This window comes from Diceros bicornis, chromosome 12, assembly GCF_020826845.1.
Source record: "Diceros bicornis minor isolate mBicDic1 chromosome 12, mDicBic1.mat.cur, whole genome shotgun sequence".
In the NCBI taxonomy this organism is placed as follows: domain Eukaryota; kingdom Metazoa; phylum Chordata; class Mammalia; order Perissodactyla; family Rhinocerotidae; genus Diceros; species Diceros bicornis.
In genome coordinates, this window is record NC_080751.1 from 68294232 (window position 1) to 68312839 (window position 18608).

The following is an 18608-nucleotide window of genomic DNA, read 5'->3' on the forward strand; positions in this document are numbered from 1 at the left end:
TGTGTCCAGCCGTTTGCATTCAACCAAGACCAGGAAAAGCAGACTTATCATAAAGAATAGCTGTTTCTAGAATCTTTCAGTAATTGAGCTGATTTGCATTTTCCCTTCAACATGAACTGATTTTAAGTGGGAGAAAAATCAACTTCTGTTTTGTACTCTAATGAGAGGATAAAAGTTATACAACCATGAATTCCACTGATTAGAGATGCCTGCTCATTTTCTGCTGCCTGCTAGCCATTTGGTAGCATTTTAATTTAACTTTCCACTTGCATGTTCTCCATTAATATTTATGAAATGATTACTAGCTGCGGCTCAGTCTTTAAAAACTGGATTTGAAACATTCTGCAAAATACATTTGCTAGAAGTTGTGAACAAATAATGCTATAACAAGCTGTTAGGACGCTTTCATTTCTTAATGTATCCCTTTTTTTTCCTGGAGCTAAGATAATTAAAAAGCAGTGTGGGCCTAATCAGCAGGTAGTAATTTTAATAATTACACTAAATATTGTATATTACAGGAATCCTTAGACCAAGTCCAATTCCTGACTTTGAGTAGAATCTGTGGAGTCTGAAATGCCCATTAAATAAAGACAAAGCTTTATTCTCAAGACCTGCATTAACATCATAATAATAACTAGGATGCATAATGATCTTTATACTTGAAAAGTTCTTTTTCACATTTTTTTATTTTATCCTCACGATTATTCTATGAGATGGATGTTATTATTCCTATTTTATAAATTAGAGTTTCTAGGCTAAGAAAACTTAAGTCATGTCATTCATTTAATAACTACTGTCTGAATGGCAGCCCTGTGCGAGACTCTGCAGCCGGTTCTTTCATCTAGAGGGTACACATTATAGTCTGTCCATCCAAGAGCGAGGCACTCAACGAAACATATCATTGCAGTGTAGTGAGGGAAAAGACTGACAACAGGGGAGGTCTGTACGTGGTACAGTTAAAACCAAGTCTGAAGCAGGGAGCAAGAAGAGGGGTCCTGGAAAGCTAAGAAAGTTTTGAAGCTGAATCCTAAGAACAAGTAAACAAATACAGTTCAGAGGCATAAAGCCCCCTAATTTTCAGGGAACTACTTATGGCCTGATACATGACAGCAGAGAGCAAGATGGGAAGGTCTGCTTGGAGAAGGAGGCATGAACCAGACCACAAAGGGCCTTCTGCTGGGTTCCAGTTTCATTGCTTTAGCTGATAAGGAATCATTAAAAAAATTTAAGCAGGGCAGTGAAAAGACAAAATATGTGGGCTGGATAGGTTGTTCAGCAACGAGGAATGATTAAATCAGAGAGTAAGAGACCAGAGGCAAGGGGACCAGGTAGAAGTTCAGGAAAGGAGTGACATGGGCTTGAACTTGGCCATGGGGCAGGGACAGTGGGGATGAAGGTCAAGGAGCCAGAAAGTGGCAGAGCCTATTATTGGACCAAATCCTGTGTCTCCAAATACCATGCTCTGCGCACCACACCACGCTGTCTTTATAAGACAGACTTTAAAAACCATCTCTTATAGACACGAAAAAAACAATAAGATAGTGTCAAAGAATGATAAGACCCCCCACTGGATGTCAAAGCTGAGTGGACTGCTTCCTGTAATAAGGCAGAGTTACATTGATCGGGCTGAGTCTCAATAGTCTTCTACGTGCAGGGCTGCTTTGTGGGGAAGTCAGAGAAAATGAGCTCTTTGGCCTTCTCATCTCCTTCCTCCCTGTCCAATAATAACGTTTTCACTGATAACAGCTTAAAATGTAATCCCACTCCAAGGTGGACAGTCACGAAGAGCGCTTGACTACTCAAGTCCAAGCGAGTTCATATCTGAGGGTGGAAATTCCGGAGCTTTAACAGATATAGGGGAGATTTGGGGCCACACTGGGGAGCCTTAGTCATGTACCGTTCTTCCTGTTTGCATTAATCTCCACCTCTGTGGGGCACTGTGAAGGCCTCCAGAACAGCCCCCTTTACTCCCATTAGCAAAATTCTTCCTTTTGCTGGCTTGGGCCATTCAAGAGTCATAGCTTTACATTCTGTCCTCTAGAAGTTGGCAGGTAAAACATATTTCTCTTTGAGAGACAAATTCATGGAGTCATTATCAAGTATTATTAGAGAGTAATGATTAAACTGCTTTGTAAGGGGCTAGTTGGCTGAAAGGAAATAGACTTCATTGGTGCTAATGGGGTGAGGACTTGTGGAAAGAGTTTATGAGTCATGTTTTCAGGTGTTGCTGAGAAAAGAAGGGCTATCTCATTTGTACACACACACGTACAAACATGCACATGCGTGTGCGCACACACTCATCTCTTCAAGGAGGAAGGACTTGGATGAATCACCCATCTGTTGATGACTTCCTATTACAAGACTGTTGTCCTACAGTGAACACATTTCTCAAACCAAAATCAAAACTCATGTTCTTAAAAACTTTCTCTTTTATTATTTTTCTTAAGTAAAATAAATACGTTTAATGAAGTCCGAGTGATTATTATATTTAGTTCACCTGATGCTCAGACGAATGGTGGTTTTTGCCACCTGAACCCCCCTTCCCTCACCTTTAACAGAACTTGCCTCCCATTTAGGTGAAATAACTATGGCTCTTTGGTATAAACGTCTATTCTCTCCTCCTCAAAATATTTGTTTCTACTCTACTCCATCTCCTTCTAACACGGTGAAATGCTATAACGGATTGGGAGTCTGGTGGATCTGAGATTGAATTCCAGCCCCGACAGTGACAAACTCTGTGACCCAGAGCAAGTTCTACCGTATTTCTGAGCCTTGGGTTTCTCATCTGTGAAGCATGGATAACAGTACCCCCTGAAGCTCCAGACACATAGGAAGTGCTCAATAAATATTTCCTCCCATTTCCTCTCTCTGCCTTCATTTTCACAACATTGAAAGTCTCAGTATCATTGTTTCCATATCCAGTGTCATTCCTAACATTGCTGGAGCCCTTTGTGCCGCTATTTCATCATCGACATTGACTGACTACACTTCAAGATCCAGTTCCAACATGACCACAGTCTTGTAAGAGATGTCATGTGAACGTCTCTTTTTAACATAAGCAAATATAACGTCGGTATTCCACATACTATTTCAGATTAAAGTAGAGTATTTCAACAGGAGGTAAGAGTTTATTCTCTTTGGCTGTGTTTTCCTTTTTGCTTTTTTTAATCTCAGTGTTTCTACATTTCTGTAGTTTCTCTGAAATCAATAAAGCAAAACCCATTATTTTCAATGCTCATTTTGGTGCTTATAAAAGAGAAATGAGTATATTAATGTTGGAATTTAAAATGTTCACAGTAAGGAGGGAAGCACTGATCATTATTCATTTATGCATTTTGAAACAGTGGGCCTGAAGTGGTAATGTATTTATGAGCTTCTCTGAGAATGAATGCAATTATTAACTGAGCACCATGAAAGAGAATTGATTAACTGAAGAGCTCTTTTCTATGCTTTAGATGCCACGCACCACCTTGTAAACACTTAAAAAAATACTTATGCTTTAAAGGCAGCTCAACGCAGTTCAACTAACATTGAGACTAAAGTAACACCAGATACTTTGGGTGCTGCTTATTAGAAATACCACGTGTTCCTCTCCTCTCCCCTCCTTCTTTCCCAAGCTAATGCTTTATTATTCTTCACGAGCTGGTTCAGATGTCCAGTTGCCATTTCCTCCAAGATTCTTTCTCTGATCTTAGCAGCTGGGTTAAATGCTGCTGTTCTGTCATCCAGGAGGTTGTGTGCTCCATCGTCACAGCCCTGCTGCATTGCATTGTCCCTCTCTATTTCCTCATTTGTCACCCCCAGTAATTGTGAGCTCCTCAAGGATAGGGACCATATATTTCATGCCTAAATCCACAGCACCTAGCCCAATGTCTGGCTCACATAGGCATTCACTAAATGTTTGTTTAACAAACCAATAACTGGATGAGTCAATGAATGAATGAAAGAATGAGGGGAAGAGTCCATTTAATCAAGCATTTTAGTGAAAGACGCACAGAAGGCATGTATTGAACTAGTGCCAGTGAACAGTTAACTAGGACAAGATGCTGAACTACAGAGAGTTTAGAAATCCTTTTGAGATTATTTTCGGCAGTCTATGTGAGTCTCTGTGTCTCCATTAGCAGCTGCTATAACGTGCTTCCTGTACTTTAAATCATATTTTAAGGTAAGATTGAAATATGATTCAGTCATTTTCGTAATAACAATGTATTGTAATATTCCTGCACATTTGTCCAAACCTTTACAATTAAAAATAATTTTCAAATGTGTCATCTCATGTAATTTTCCCCATTTTACAGAAAAGGAACAGAGGTCTGAGAAGCTGTGGATCTTTCCCTGGGAAGTAGTCCCCTGGCCTCCCAGACTCTTTATGACACTGGGTCTATATTGGTCTCATACTCCGTCGGAGGGTGACAGTGCTGTATGCGGTGAGACACACATGTTTTTCTGACAGTTGATGACAAAGAATAAATTTGTTAAAAATAAATTAACCAAAATGATCAGTATTCTCCGTCAAAGTCTTCGTCAAATAATGGCAATTTTTGTACACAATGGGCCAGTATTCAAACTTTTTATGAATCTTTTAAACGTTTGCATCCATTCCTCAGAATGTATTTTACTTTTTCAATAATTATGAGTATCTTTATATTGTTATAGAATTTATTTTTATTTCTCACACTTTACTTTTTTATTTCTAATTTATCTTTAGACAATTATCCTAACTTCCACTTTTCTAAGAATTGTATGAAATTTCTAATTTTCATCTAAAAGAAAAAATTTTAAAAGTAGATGCTGAGAAGCACAACTTCAAATGTTGATAATTTCTTAGCTCTCTACATTGATTTTTTAAAATCAAATTTAAAGTAATTTGTCCATTCTCTAAGCTTTTTTACTAAAATGTATTTTGATTTTAAAGTGATCAGTTATTCCTGTTTTACTTCTTTTGTTTTCACCATATTAAACTGTAAATTTACTTTGTTTCAACTGCTTTTACCTAATGTGAGCATAAATGTTGTTACCTCGTGACGTTATATTGCCAGCATTTGACAGGCCTTCTGAAGTCAGAATTCAAGTCTCGTGAAATAGTGTGTGATGTATATTGAAGGACAGAGCCTAACCACAGGCTTAGAAAAATAAACCAAAATGAATGTTACCAATGAAAACTCGTGTAAAGAGTCATAAAGGATTAAAAAGAATGTGCAAAACAGAATGAATGCTTGAAGATAGGTGGAAATTTACAAAATTACTCCATAGTGCACAAATTACCAATACATAAAAATATTTGTTTTTGCTCAATTTGCTCTTTGAAAGTGTTAGTGTAGGTTGATTGGTGGGACATTTGAATCTGTATCCTAACAAATGAGCCTCATGATGTTGCAATAGAAAAATTTTAGTGATAGATTATTGAGATCCCAATAGGTATCATTTATTTGATCATTTATGACAAAGGGGATCTCCTCCCTGAAGGATGTGTCAATAATCCTGGTCAAGAAATGTTGGGGAGAAGATACCATTATTATCTCCATTTTACAGATGAGGAACAGGGTCTGGTGATTAACACGTATACAACTAGTGATAATATAGAGCAGAGTTAATAAGTACTAAAGAGAGATAAATAATGTACCTGGGAAAGAAGAGGAACAATTAATTCTGGCAAGAAGAACAAACCCAAGAAGATGTACTAGAAAAGGTATGTTTCAGCCGAGACTCAAAAAACGAGAAAAAAGTTCACCAGATATGAATAGTTAACTGTAAAGCCACATTGCAATAATAGCACCAATATCAGGTCAACTCCAGTGTCAGATAATCAATAAAGATTTGTCTACTTGACCCAAGCAAACTTTTCTTGTGTACTTGGTAGGCTCCAGTAGGGACAACATATAATAAAATGATTTCTCATTTAGCCCATAATTTTTGTCTACCTTGTACTTACACGTTCTGTTTTCAGATATGTAGATGCTGTGCACGTGAGCGCACAAAGAACAGAAGACGGCGTTCTCCTTGCACTCCAGTACAAATCCATTGCTGGCGTTACCCTTGGAGAGAGTGTCAAGGAATTGGGTCCAGAAAGCTAAGCTGAACTGGGAAGGTGGTTTCCCAGAACAGAGGGAAACCAAATCATAGCCGATACGGGAAAAAAGTTCTAGTAGAGTCAGTGCCATACATCAGGCCTGAACGATGAGACAAGACTCGATATGAGAACATGAATCATGAGGACAAATCTCAAGGAGGTCAAGATGTGGAGAAAAAGGTAGAGAGAAAAGCTATGAACAAGACAGAAACGTCGATTTTCATCTGTGTGGGGCATTTCTGAGCATTGGATCTTATCTCTCTAATGATGCGACCGAGATGGGGACCAAGCAGAGGACACAGCTTACTCACAGCTATGGAGCAAGGCCTGGCTGCCTAAGCTGAGAGACTTTCAGAATTGGAGCCTAGTCTGAACACAGAACAAGTTAAGAACTAAGTGATTTAGTTTGGAATCTAGGTCAACAAATTCAAATAAGATAAATCCAAAAAGAGTTGAGATCAGATAGATAAAATGTAAAGACATCAAGGAGACATGCAAGGAAAACAGAGCTCAGCTCCAGAGTATTAATCAAATTGGCCATTGACGCACTGCATCAGGATAACCAGTCTTTGTAATTTGGAAGGGGGGTCCCATTCCACATGTTCCATGGGAAATGGACACCAAGCTTATAAAGAAGCTGTGCACCATGCCCAGTGGCTCTTGCAAAGGGTTAACAATTTGGTTGTCAGTATCACATGCAGTTAATCTACGCTATGTACATAACTATTTGTAATTTTCCACACGTATTCTTTACTGGCATCTCATTTGCTTTGAAACCAACTTGTGGGGAGGAGCGCGTTAGTATGATTAGTTCCATATACCAGATATGACTGTGCCAAGCTCCTTAAGATGTTCCAACCAGAACGATCTTTAGATTGTTTTCTTTCCTTTGCAAATGTAAAGACGCTAAGAAAAGCAAATATCGCTAAGAAAAGCAAAGATGCTGTGTGCTCACTCCCCATCTACATTGATATAGAATCTTCAAAGTAAAATTATTGATTCATTTTCTGCTTCTTACCCACCAGAAGAATGATTATGCCAATGTCATGTGAACGGGCAGCAGGATGTTGGAATTCTCTTTCAGAATGCTAGCATTCTTTTTCTGCTTACTTCCCCAATATTATTTTCCACTTTTTGAAAGCTCCTGGCTTTGTGACCTCACAACAGCAAACCATGAATGATAGATGAGAAGAAACATTCTATCCTTTCCAACTATTAAACTGTGAGAGTCCAGACAATGCTTCCATTCTCTCAGACAAGTCCAATTAGTCACAGGAATAGCGATAACATAAAAAAACATCATACAAGCTGGTTTGGAAAATAAAATTATTTCAATAGCGTGGAGGAAGGAAATAAAGAAGAAAAGGGAGAATTAGAAAGAGAGGTAAACAATTTATATTTCAAAGGGGATAATTTCTTTTTCCCTTTCCATATTTTCAACCGTTTTGTCTACAAGGGAATCAGAATGAAAATTATTTACACACACACACACACACACACACACACCCCACCTGCCCTGTTTAAATCGATCTTCTTTACCTACTGTGTGATTTTTTAAAAACTGGTTCATTTTATTTTCCATTGTGGTCATTTCAGTTCAAACCAACGTTATAATAGGATAATGACTATTTCCTAGTCAAAGAAAGCAGCACACAACCCAACCCTCCTGACTTCCCCTGCGGAGCTGGCCTCATCAGACTGCTGCTGGCTCGGGCAGCGCTGAGCCTTCCGTGTGGCTTTTGTCCCGGGCTCTGGTTATTAGACGGATGTTGGGGGCGGGGGATGGGCTCAGGGTGCTCTAAGGGAGCTGGACCACTGGACACCACACCAGCTCCCTCGCCTCCACTCAGGGGACTCAGGCTTTTGTTTAATTCCTATTTGGCTATCTACCAGTTTTATGATTGTAGGCAAATTACTTAAACTCTGTGAGCCTAATTTTTTTTTCACCAATAAATTGAAGGAAGTAATACCAGCTTAAAGTCTCGATTTGAGGATTAGCTATAACATAGGCAACACATATAGTATCTGAAACATAATGGGCATTAAATAAATATTAGGCATTAAATTAGTTTTTTAATATTGGAAATTAGAGATTCAATCTCCCTTGATTAGGGAAATTAGTTATTATTCAGGTATAAGTGTCTTTTCTTGGTTATTACACAATTTTTTCTTTCAAAGGAGTGTTGTAACTCCAGTATCTGAAAATGAAGTAATAAGTTAGCCAACAGAAAAAAAAGATAGAATATTCTCTTCTTTTTTGATTAATATTATCAATCAAAATAAGGTCTTTAATGGAAAATGATTTATAGAAATCTGCTCATGTGGTCTTATGAAAGGCATGTGGGCACTGAGGAGAGAGTCCTGGACTTGAAGCCAGGCAGACCTGACTTTGAATCTAGAACTTGTTCCTTAATTGCCATTTCGAATTTGAGTAAGTCAATCAGACTCTCATTTTAGTTTGATTCAAAAAAGTATTTGCAGCTATCGTAGACTGTGTTAAAGGCTAGAGATACTGTGATAACAGGATAAAGTCTAAGAGCCACAGTTTCCTCATCTGTTCAATGGGTAACATACAACCCCATCATCTCTGCCTGGACAACTAAAAGAGCCTTTCCCATCTCTCTCTGTTTTGACTCCTATTCCTATTCTTCACGCTGCCCCACTGCCCATCTGTCTCCCCACAAGATCTCCACACAATCTTTTGAATCATGTACATTGCAGATCAGGGCCATTCCCCGCTCAGGCCTCGCCAGTGGCCTCCTAGCTCAGTTAGAGAGAACACCTGAGTCCTGATCACTGCCCCGATTCCCCCTGTCCTGCCCTGCCTGCCTCCAAACACACCTCCCCTCACTGTCCCTTTGCTCAGTGCGGTCCAGACATGCAGGTCTTCCCTCTTCAAACTAGCTGAGCTTTGTTCTACTCCAGGACCTTTGCACGTGCTGTTCTCTGTGCTTTTCCCCTTGGACTATGTATGTCTTGATCCCTCCCTTCAGTCAGGTCTCCCCTCAAATGTCACCTCTCAGAGACCCCTTCTCTGGCCTTTTATCTAAAAGAGTTACCCATATTCTCTCCACCTCCTCATTACGCTCTTTGCTCTTAACCTGCTTTATTTTTATTTGTAACACTCACCATTACCCCAAATTATGTCACATATCTGTGTATTTAATTATTTGTGGTCTGTTTCCCCCATGAAGCTGTCCTCTTCACAAGGGCAGGATCTTGATGCGTGTTCATTACATTATTCTCAGTACTTAAAACAAAATGGGTGCTCAATACAGAGCTGTCACCTGCCTGCACAAATAAATGTCCCCGAGGTTGGTTGATGATGAATGAGATGAGATATGCAGAGTGACAGCAGCGTGCCTGGCCCCAAATTGATGCTTAATTAATGAACTAGAAGGAGAAGATTCTTGTACGGATTCAAGCATACCAGGATCCTTCACCCAGCATTTCTATGGACGCTGTAACTGTCTTATAGTCTTAATATGTCCCATTACGGTTGTGCAAACACAGCAAAGGAGAATGGGAAGTCCTTTTCTCAGAAAATAATGAGGTTAATAATACCATATTGCATATTTGAAAGTTGCTAAGAAAGTAGATCTTAAAAGTTCTCATCAAGGGCCAGCCTGGTGGCGCAAGAAGTTAAGTGCGTGCGCTCCACTGCAGCGGCCCGGGGTTCGCCAGTTCGGATCCCGGGCGCTCACGGATGCACCACTTGGCAAGCCATGCTGTGGCGGCGTCCCATATAAAGTGGAGGAAGATGGGCACGGATGTTAGCCCAGGGCCAATCTTCCTCAGCAAAAAGAGAGGAGGATTGGCAGATGTTAGCACAGGGCTGATCTCCTCACAAAACAAAAAAAAAAAGTTTTCATCACAAGAAAAAAATTTTCTAACTATGTATGGTGATAGATGTTAAACAGACTTATTGCAGTGATCATTTTGCAATATATACAAATATCGAATCATTATGTTGTACACCTGAAACTAATATAATGTTATATGTCAATTATATCTCAATTTTTTTAATTAAATTAAATTTTAAAAAAAGAAAAGAATGAGGAAGGAAGGTGTTCATTCCAGTACAAAGCACAGACTGCAAGGGCAGGGCAGAGTGGAAAGATACCTGAGGCCTGGGACTAGGAAGCAGGAGGCACAGGGGCTAAGATGTGACCACCGTATCACAGGAGGCTGGCCAGGGAAGAGCGAGATCGTCACTAGAAAGAGTTAGGCAGTAATCCCTTGGGAGATGACCATCAAGGCTTTGGTGACATTGGAGGCCCAGCCCTGTGTATGAAATTTCTCAAGGAGATGGGAAATTCCTTTTACTGTTCTCCATATGAACTTTTTTCTTCTTGAATCCTCCCTGTCTCCCTACCTCCTTACATCAGTCACCTGGTCAATTACAACAGCTTCTAAACACCCCTAGCCATCAGTCCTCCCCGCCCCTTGCAAATCCCTACTCCCCAGTCCATCCTCCAAAATGGATGCCTGTCTCCTATCACTCTTCCAAGGAGATAAAATTCAAACTCCTGAGTGTGTCTTTTATAGGCTAGTTCCTGACTTTCTCTCCTGCCTCGTAGTCCACTATTTCCCACCACAAATCATGTCCTCCAGCCTGACAAAATTACTCATTATTTCCTGAACACTCTATGCTTTTTCTTCCGCCTTCGATTCTACTCCAATCTGTTTGCACATGATACGTGCCCCTCCTAGTGCTTCCCCAGTGACCTCCCCGTACCACACGTGGGAGTCAGAGGCCCCCACGTTCTCATCACCACCTCCCTCTCATAGAAAATGGTGGTAGCTCTAGTTTTGTCTACATGATTATCAATTTCCCTTTTCTATTAATCATGTCAACCAGCGCACGTCCTTCTCAGAGCAGGGCTGGGCATAGCACCCAGGTTAGCCTATGAAAATACTCCATTCTTCCACCATAGAGAATTATCCCAGGATGGGGACAACTTCCAAGCAAGGCTAATCAATTCTTGCCTGGGGATTGATATATGAGGATGGGAAAGATAAGCATCTTTTGTTTGGCTGTTATATTAAGATAACAGGCTGTGGGTCCAAGGGCCGTGATGGTCACCTGGCCTCTCTGAGGTCAGACTTTGTTTACAGAATGAAGCCAGACAAAGATGTGCAGAGCTGAGAGGTGGGCAGACACAAGGCCCTGAGGACATCTGGCACAGAAATCAACTCTAAGTGTCGGCTCAACAAGCACAATGAACAGCAAAGTGTTTACGGAATAATAGACACATGGATGGGTAGATGCATGGACAAGTAGAATAATGATGGATGGACAGACAGACTGATGAGGAGGCATACACCTGCCATAATTAGGACCAGATGAAGAAAATGGAACTGTACATGACATCGAGTCGCTCTTCTTTTCTGAGTGTTATGCACTCTCCTGAACAGCTCGGCATCTTCCTGTTTGCTTTGGAAAATCATGTTGAATGCCATGTTGCATGTTGCCAGGGGGCCTTGTGGTTTTCCTACTACTGCCATTGTTGAATCAGATGAAAGATTTTGCAAAACAGCTCATCTGTGCATGTTTCTAACAGCTTTTTATGATTCATCATTGATCACCTCAAGCTTACTCTGCATAGCTCTAATTGACACTATATTTAGATTTATCGCCATGGCTGACTTTATTTTTTACACTTTTAATTGTATTATCTTCTGAAGGGGAAAATATTAGAGCTTGAGTAGAATTATATTAAGTTAAAAAATCTACAGCAAAAGATTTCAAAGATTGATGATACTCAATATTGTCACGGGGTGTAGAGAAGGGAACCCACATACTCTGCTGATGGAAATTGTATATTAGCAAAACTTTACTGGAGGACAATTTGACAATATGTGTCAAAATCTGAGATGCCCTAGCAATTCCATACAGGGGAATTTTGGCCTAAGGAAGTAACTGAGTAATTGTTAAAATATATGTAAGTTATATTCATTGCATCATTATTTTTAATGGTGAAACACTGAAAACATCCAAACTATCTGTCAATATGGGATTAGTTAAATAAATTATAGCACATCTAGGTTCTGTAATATTATATATACATTAAAAAGATAAGATGTAGGCATAGACACCCACATATATGGGTATAGAGATAGATATAAATATAGAGAAATATATAAATGTATGGATGTATAGACAGACATATAGTGATGAGATTTTCCTGATATATTGTTAAATTTAAAAATTAAGTCACAGACCAGTGTGTATAACTCCACTTTTGAAAACAATATAATTTTCACATGTATGTATTTATACCCATCAAAAAATCTAAAAGCTAAAAGTATATTTGCCGAACTATTACCAATATTCCTCTCAGGGGAGTAGATTATAGAGAGTTTTTATTTTATTTTGTATACATTTCTGTATTGTTTGACTTTTAATGGTTAGTAGGTATACTTTAATAATAAGATAAATAGTAAAAGGATTTCTGTTTGGGGAAAAATAGCTTCCGTGTGTTACTCCTTATTCTTTGGTGTGTATACTGATTATAGTTCTGTCTATATTTTATAAAATGGCCGTGTGCAAATATGAGGCTATTCTGTGTACACGCTATAACGCATCCAGCTGTTTAGAAGCATGAATGTGAACTCAATTCTAATTAGGGTTTGCTCTGATGTTTGGTTTAGGACAGATATAAGTATAGACTGTTAGAAAACATAAATTTATTTCTTAATACATTCATCTCGTGATATTGTAGAGATAAAACCAACTGGATTCTAAAATCCAAAATGAGAATATATGTAAAGATTAAACCCTGGAATCAGAGAAGCTGTGTGTCTGGGAATATAAAAGAGAAATCAAGGGCAAGCTGATCATTTTGAGTGTAAATGATGAAAATAAAAACTTCGAAGAAAAGCCAACACCAGTGTGAGGCTGGAGGAAGTGGAGGGAGGGTTGCCGGGGAATACAAGAAGTTTCCAAGTAACGCTACGCCCTGTTGAGACTATCGCATTTCTTGTTTTGGTTTTAGTTTCTTGTTTTTTAAAATCTGTTAAAACTTTTCTTGTTCCTCCATTCTAATCTAAGGCAATTGACCTTATTTTGAGAAGAGTATGGTTTAATAGGGCACAATTTCTAAAGTCACAGAAATGAGCTTCATATTAGCATCATGGTTCCGACTATGCTACTAAATTCCTGAGACTCAGTTTCTTCATTTGCAAAACAATAGGCTGTGGTTCCTTCCATGAAACAGAATTCCATGTAAGGTGTGTATGTAAAAGGGTTTTGTAAACTGTAAAGAACTTGCAGAGATGTGAGCCCTTTTAACTTTTGTCATCATTTCCCTCTATGTCTCCAGAGGCCACCCTGGCCCCTAGTTCTCAGGAGATTAAAAAAAAGGTTCATTGTTTTGAGTCCAAGTGGAAAAGATAAAGAATTTAGAGACAGACCTGGGTTTAAGTCTTACCTACACACCTTACTCGATGAATGTCCACAGGCAAGCCAACATGGACATATAGACATGTATCCTCTTCTGAAAACCGGGATTTCTAATCCCTGCTTCACAGCGTGGTTGTGTGGCTGAAATCAGACAATGGTTATAGAAACGCTTTACCAACTGTTACATGTCATACGATGTCAGCTATCATAATAACATTGGTATTGACACTTGTTAAAGAAAACTAGAACTGGACAGTAGTTACAGTGGTAAAAACAGATTTTATTCAAGAACAATTGCAATAGAGGAGAACAGACCTCTGTATGGAACTGGACTCAATTCCACATACAAAAAGGAAAAGTGGAGATTTATAGCCACGGCACAACTGTGGGGGGACGGTGGATAGAAAATGACTGAGAGGAGACATCAAAGGTAGGGAGATTCTTCCTGGACTGACCCCAGGACTCTCGCTGGAGGCAGGCCAGGGGATCAGATATTTCCTGGGTGGACAGTGAGGGATGAGGAATTTGATCAGATATCGAGGGTGATTAGATATCGAGGGTGGGGGATTCTGGCTAAACTGACTCAGCAGGATTCTTGCTATAGCTGGGCTCTGGAGGATAAGGCCCTAGGACAGGGCCTTGTTGAAAAAGGGCTCAGAAAAGGCTGTCTAGAGCTTGGTCAAGAAGAGAGTCTTTGTCACAATATATGCTAGTTGTCAATTATCTTAATATTATGTTAACGATATCAGTTAATACTGTTTATAAGTATTATAGAGTGATAATGGAACTTAAGATCCTATTATAATAACCTACCAACCTTCAGATTCAAGGTTCTCAGGAAACATATTTTGATACCTGAAGCATATAGATCATATTTTAACCTTTACCAGGTGCCTTCAAGGATCCAGATTATTCTAGGTGACTGAGTGTCTTATATAAGAAGGACAAACACCCGCCAGGTTGGAGTGTTTTGGCAGGCTCAGAGAACGCCTCACTCTCACTGCTATGAAGGCCTCTAACAGAAAACACCAATGCGAGGCCTCCCAACTCGAGCCGAAAGACACATACTTGGACAAGGCAGAGCCAGGGTGCTCCTCCTGGTGTATCCGAGGCCAAAATCCATGTTGGCTCTTCATGCCTTATTTCTCCTTTTTGGACAGACAAAGAGTCTAACAAAATAAAATGATGTAGATGAAAACACTTCAGCATACAAAGAGCTTATACTGATGTTGACTTTCTGCAAAGATTTTATTTTCATCATTTACGCTAAAACTATATTGGGAGCAGTCTGACCCCACCCCCAGCAGTCTGTAGAGCATGCTCCTCACACTGTTCACTTCTCATGCCACCCTGGGAGGAGTTTTTGCATGGGGCTTTAGCAGCAGCAAAGCCAGCATTGAGACCCTTATCAACATGATGTGAACTTGGCATTATCCTTTTGTCCAAAATATCTGCCTGAAAGATTGTGGCCGGAAGCAACTGGCAAAAAGCAAGAATCTAGCTTAGCCTGTCACTCAGTTTGCTCAAATTAAAGCCATTTGCATTTCTAAAATGTATTAGTTCTATTCAAAGACTGCCATAGAAATGGAAATGGTCTTGGGGGAACAGCCTGTTCCTAATCAGTGATCCTGGGGAATGAGACTGGCACTGACTTTGAATCCCAGCCTCGCTTCTCTGCAGGAGACCCCAGATGCCAGTTTCCAAAGGTGAGTGGGGGTAAATGCCACTTGCCTTCTCAGTGTGACTAATTACCAGGGTTGTGGCACCCAGAGCTGTCCAAGCTGATTAGGGAGCCGGAGGAGAGGACTTCCTCTAGAGGATATGAAACAAAAGTTACAAAACAATAACTGCAGACCAAAAAGCTGTTCTTCAATCTTCAGGGAACTCACTGGAGATGGGAAGGGCAGAAGCAAAGCCACTGGTCAGAAGTTAAAAGGTTTCTAAAATCCTAGCTCCATAAAGAGAAGGAATAATGGACAGTGAAGCCCGGAAAACAGTCAGTAGGGGAAAAAAATAAAAGTATTTTAAAAAATGAACCACTAAGAATTGCTACTGCGAATTCGTATCTCCCAACCAGCAGTGACCCGTGAGAGCGTCATCCACCTCTTTGCACTTGTCTATGGACAGTGCCACCCCGGGCATTACCCCAAGACATTAGTCATCCCCCCAGGGTCGGACAAGTGCCCCCTCTAATTTCCTGATGCTTGAGGGAGTCCCCAAACTTTAATCTGTGTTTCTCAGGGCCAGATTGCTCTAGGCTCACAATATTAAATTACAGACATAGATGCATGATTTAACACCATAATTTCTTCCATTCCCAAAAAAGTTAAAAGACCCATTTTGAATATTCATTTGCACTTCATGAGCATCATCTAGACTGTGCACCCACCAAGTCACCAGGGTAGTGAGTGAGCCCAGCTGACTGACTCCCCAGCAGCCATGTGTCCCTGTGGCTTTGAGATTCGCCATCCATCACTGAGTCAGCAACAAATTTTGTGAAAGAAAAAATGCTTCTATGTGAAAAACAGCTCTCACTTGGAAAAATATGGCATTACTAAAATTTAGGCGATTTCTCACGCAAAGATACGCCCAGGAAATAGTTGCTTGTGGATTGAAACGTGGTTTAGGATAAAGACAGCAATCTAGTCTCCCATGTTCTTATTCACGGACTTAGAGATTTGAGAAAGTTCTCTGGATTGACCCACTGTAACTGTTGAGGACTTGCTATATTTGTCCTACCTGCTGTTTTGGGAATTCCAAGCCCTCTTTAAAGTTTCTTCTAAGTGTTTGAGGGAGCCTACAGAAGATACCACATACATTTATTCAAGAATTAATTACTGTGCACCTACTGTGTGCCATACACTGTGTCAGGAAATAGGAGTGCAGTGTGAATAAAACAGAAGCAATCCTTGCCCCCCCCCCCCCCCGAGGGCTCATGTGGCATCATAATTTCTTTCCCTCCTGTTCTGGCTCCCAGTGGGGCCGAGTATCTGATTCCCTGGTAATCTCAAACACTGCTTATGGTCATGAAAAATGCCATCATTGTTACATTAGTTTCCTATTGCTACTGTAACAAATTAGCACAAACTTAGTGTCTTAAAGCAACACAAATGTATTATCTTACAGTTCTAGAGGTCAGAAACTTGAAATGGGTCTTATGCAGCTGAGACCAGGGTGTCAACAGAACTTCATTTCTTCTAGAGGCTCCAGGGTAGAATCCATTCCTTGTGTTTTCCATCTCCTAGAGGCTGCCCACATTCTTTGGCTCCTGGCTGCATCACTCAAACCTCTGCTTCCATCATCACATCTCTGACTCTGGCCCTCTTGCCTCTCTCTTATATGAACCCTTGTGATTGCAATGGGCTCACCAGATAATCCAGGATAAACTCCCCATCTCAAGATCGTTAACTTAATCACATCTGCAAAGTTCCTGTGGCCTGTAAGGTAACATATCAACGGCTCTGGGGGATTAGGTGATGGACATCTCTGGGGAGCCATTATTCTGTCTACCACAATTGCTAGCTCTGCTAAGGCTGCCAACAAATGCTACTATGACCTCTAGTGCATGGGATAAGAGTATCACTTTACATCGCTGGAAAAAATATGCTTTCACAACCAGTTAATTTCTTCTTCCTGAAAGTATTTATTAACTACCTATTATGTGCCAGCATTATTCTAAGCTGGGCTTAGTTATCAACAAACAAAGTAATGTTCCTGCCCTCAAATAACCTATAGTTCTCATTTGAGGGGGAACTAGCACTAATCAAGGAAAAAATAACCAATATAATTTAAATATTGGTAAATTCTGTGAAGGAATAAAGCACAGTGATATTACAGAGCATTACTGGGGAGGTGCTGCCTTGGGAGACCTCTCTGAGGAGGTGGTGTTGAAGCTGAGACTTGGATGATGTGAGGAAGCAGACATGAAGAAAGCCAGGGCATGAGTTCTCCAGACAGAGAGCACACTGATGCAAAGGCTCCAGGGTAGGAGTGAACCTGGTACACTGGGAAAGACTAGTGTGGCTGGAGGGTAAGGAGTTCAGGGGAGAGTGGAGCAAGATGGAGGTTAGCAATACAGGTTGAAGCCAGATCACTTAGAGGCACAGTACAGAATTTTGTTTTTGTCCTGGGAGCAATGGGATGCCAAAACAAGGACTTCAAGAGAAAAGTGACCCATTCTAAATTGTTAAACAAACCCTCTAGCTACTGTATGGAGAATGGACTATTTGAAGGCAAAAGTTGAAGCCGGGATGAGTTTCAAGATGAGTTCAGTAGTCCAGGGAAGAGATAATGGCCATTTGACTACGTGTAATGAAGCTATGGGTAGATTCAGGATATATTTTTGAAATGTAATTAATAGATCCTTCCAGTAGATGAGGATGCAGAAAACAGACTCAAGGATAACACTTGGCTTTTTTCTCAAGAAGGTAGGTGGATGTGTTGCCATTTACCTGAGGGAGAATGGAAAGACAGGAACACAGATTACGGATTGGTGTCAGAGGGCAGTGGGAGTCAAGTCCCACTTGAATAAGTCAGATTGGAGGCCTATTAGACTTCAAAGAGGAGATTCAAACCAGCAGGTACATATCTGAGTCTGGAACCTAGAGGAGCGTCCAAGGAAAGAAAGATTAATGGGAGTCATCAGAGATGCTGAGGCATCTGTATCACCTTCTGCAGGTGGTACTCTGCTGGCACCACCCGATGCTGCAAAGACACGCTGACTCTGAAAAAGAGCAGAAGCCCCCAGGCATGGTGAGGCATCCATGGCCTAGATGGCAACCCCTCTTGGCAACCATCAGCTACAGCTGAGACATCCTCTCTCATGTAGCCACTGTGCTCCCTTAGAGTGACATTAACCCCTGCACCTTAAATAAATAAAAAGCCAGATTACGCAGCTTGAGAAAGTACCACTGCTCCTTTCATCAGGGCCATAGAATCACTTGCCAGAGGTTGCCACTCTAAAATGTTTCTTTATTCAACTAAACAAAAGAATAAGATCCGCTTGCTATAAAGGCCTAGTCCTCCACGACGGAGCTTGCTCTCCCATCAAGATTTAGGCACATGTGCTCTAAGCGGAGGAAAAAAAAGACATCTGTCACTTCTCTCACAATTTGCTAGTGTAAAAGAAGTTTT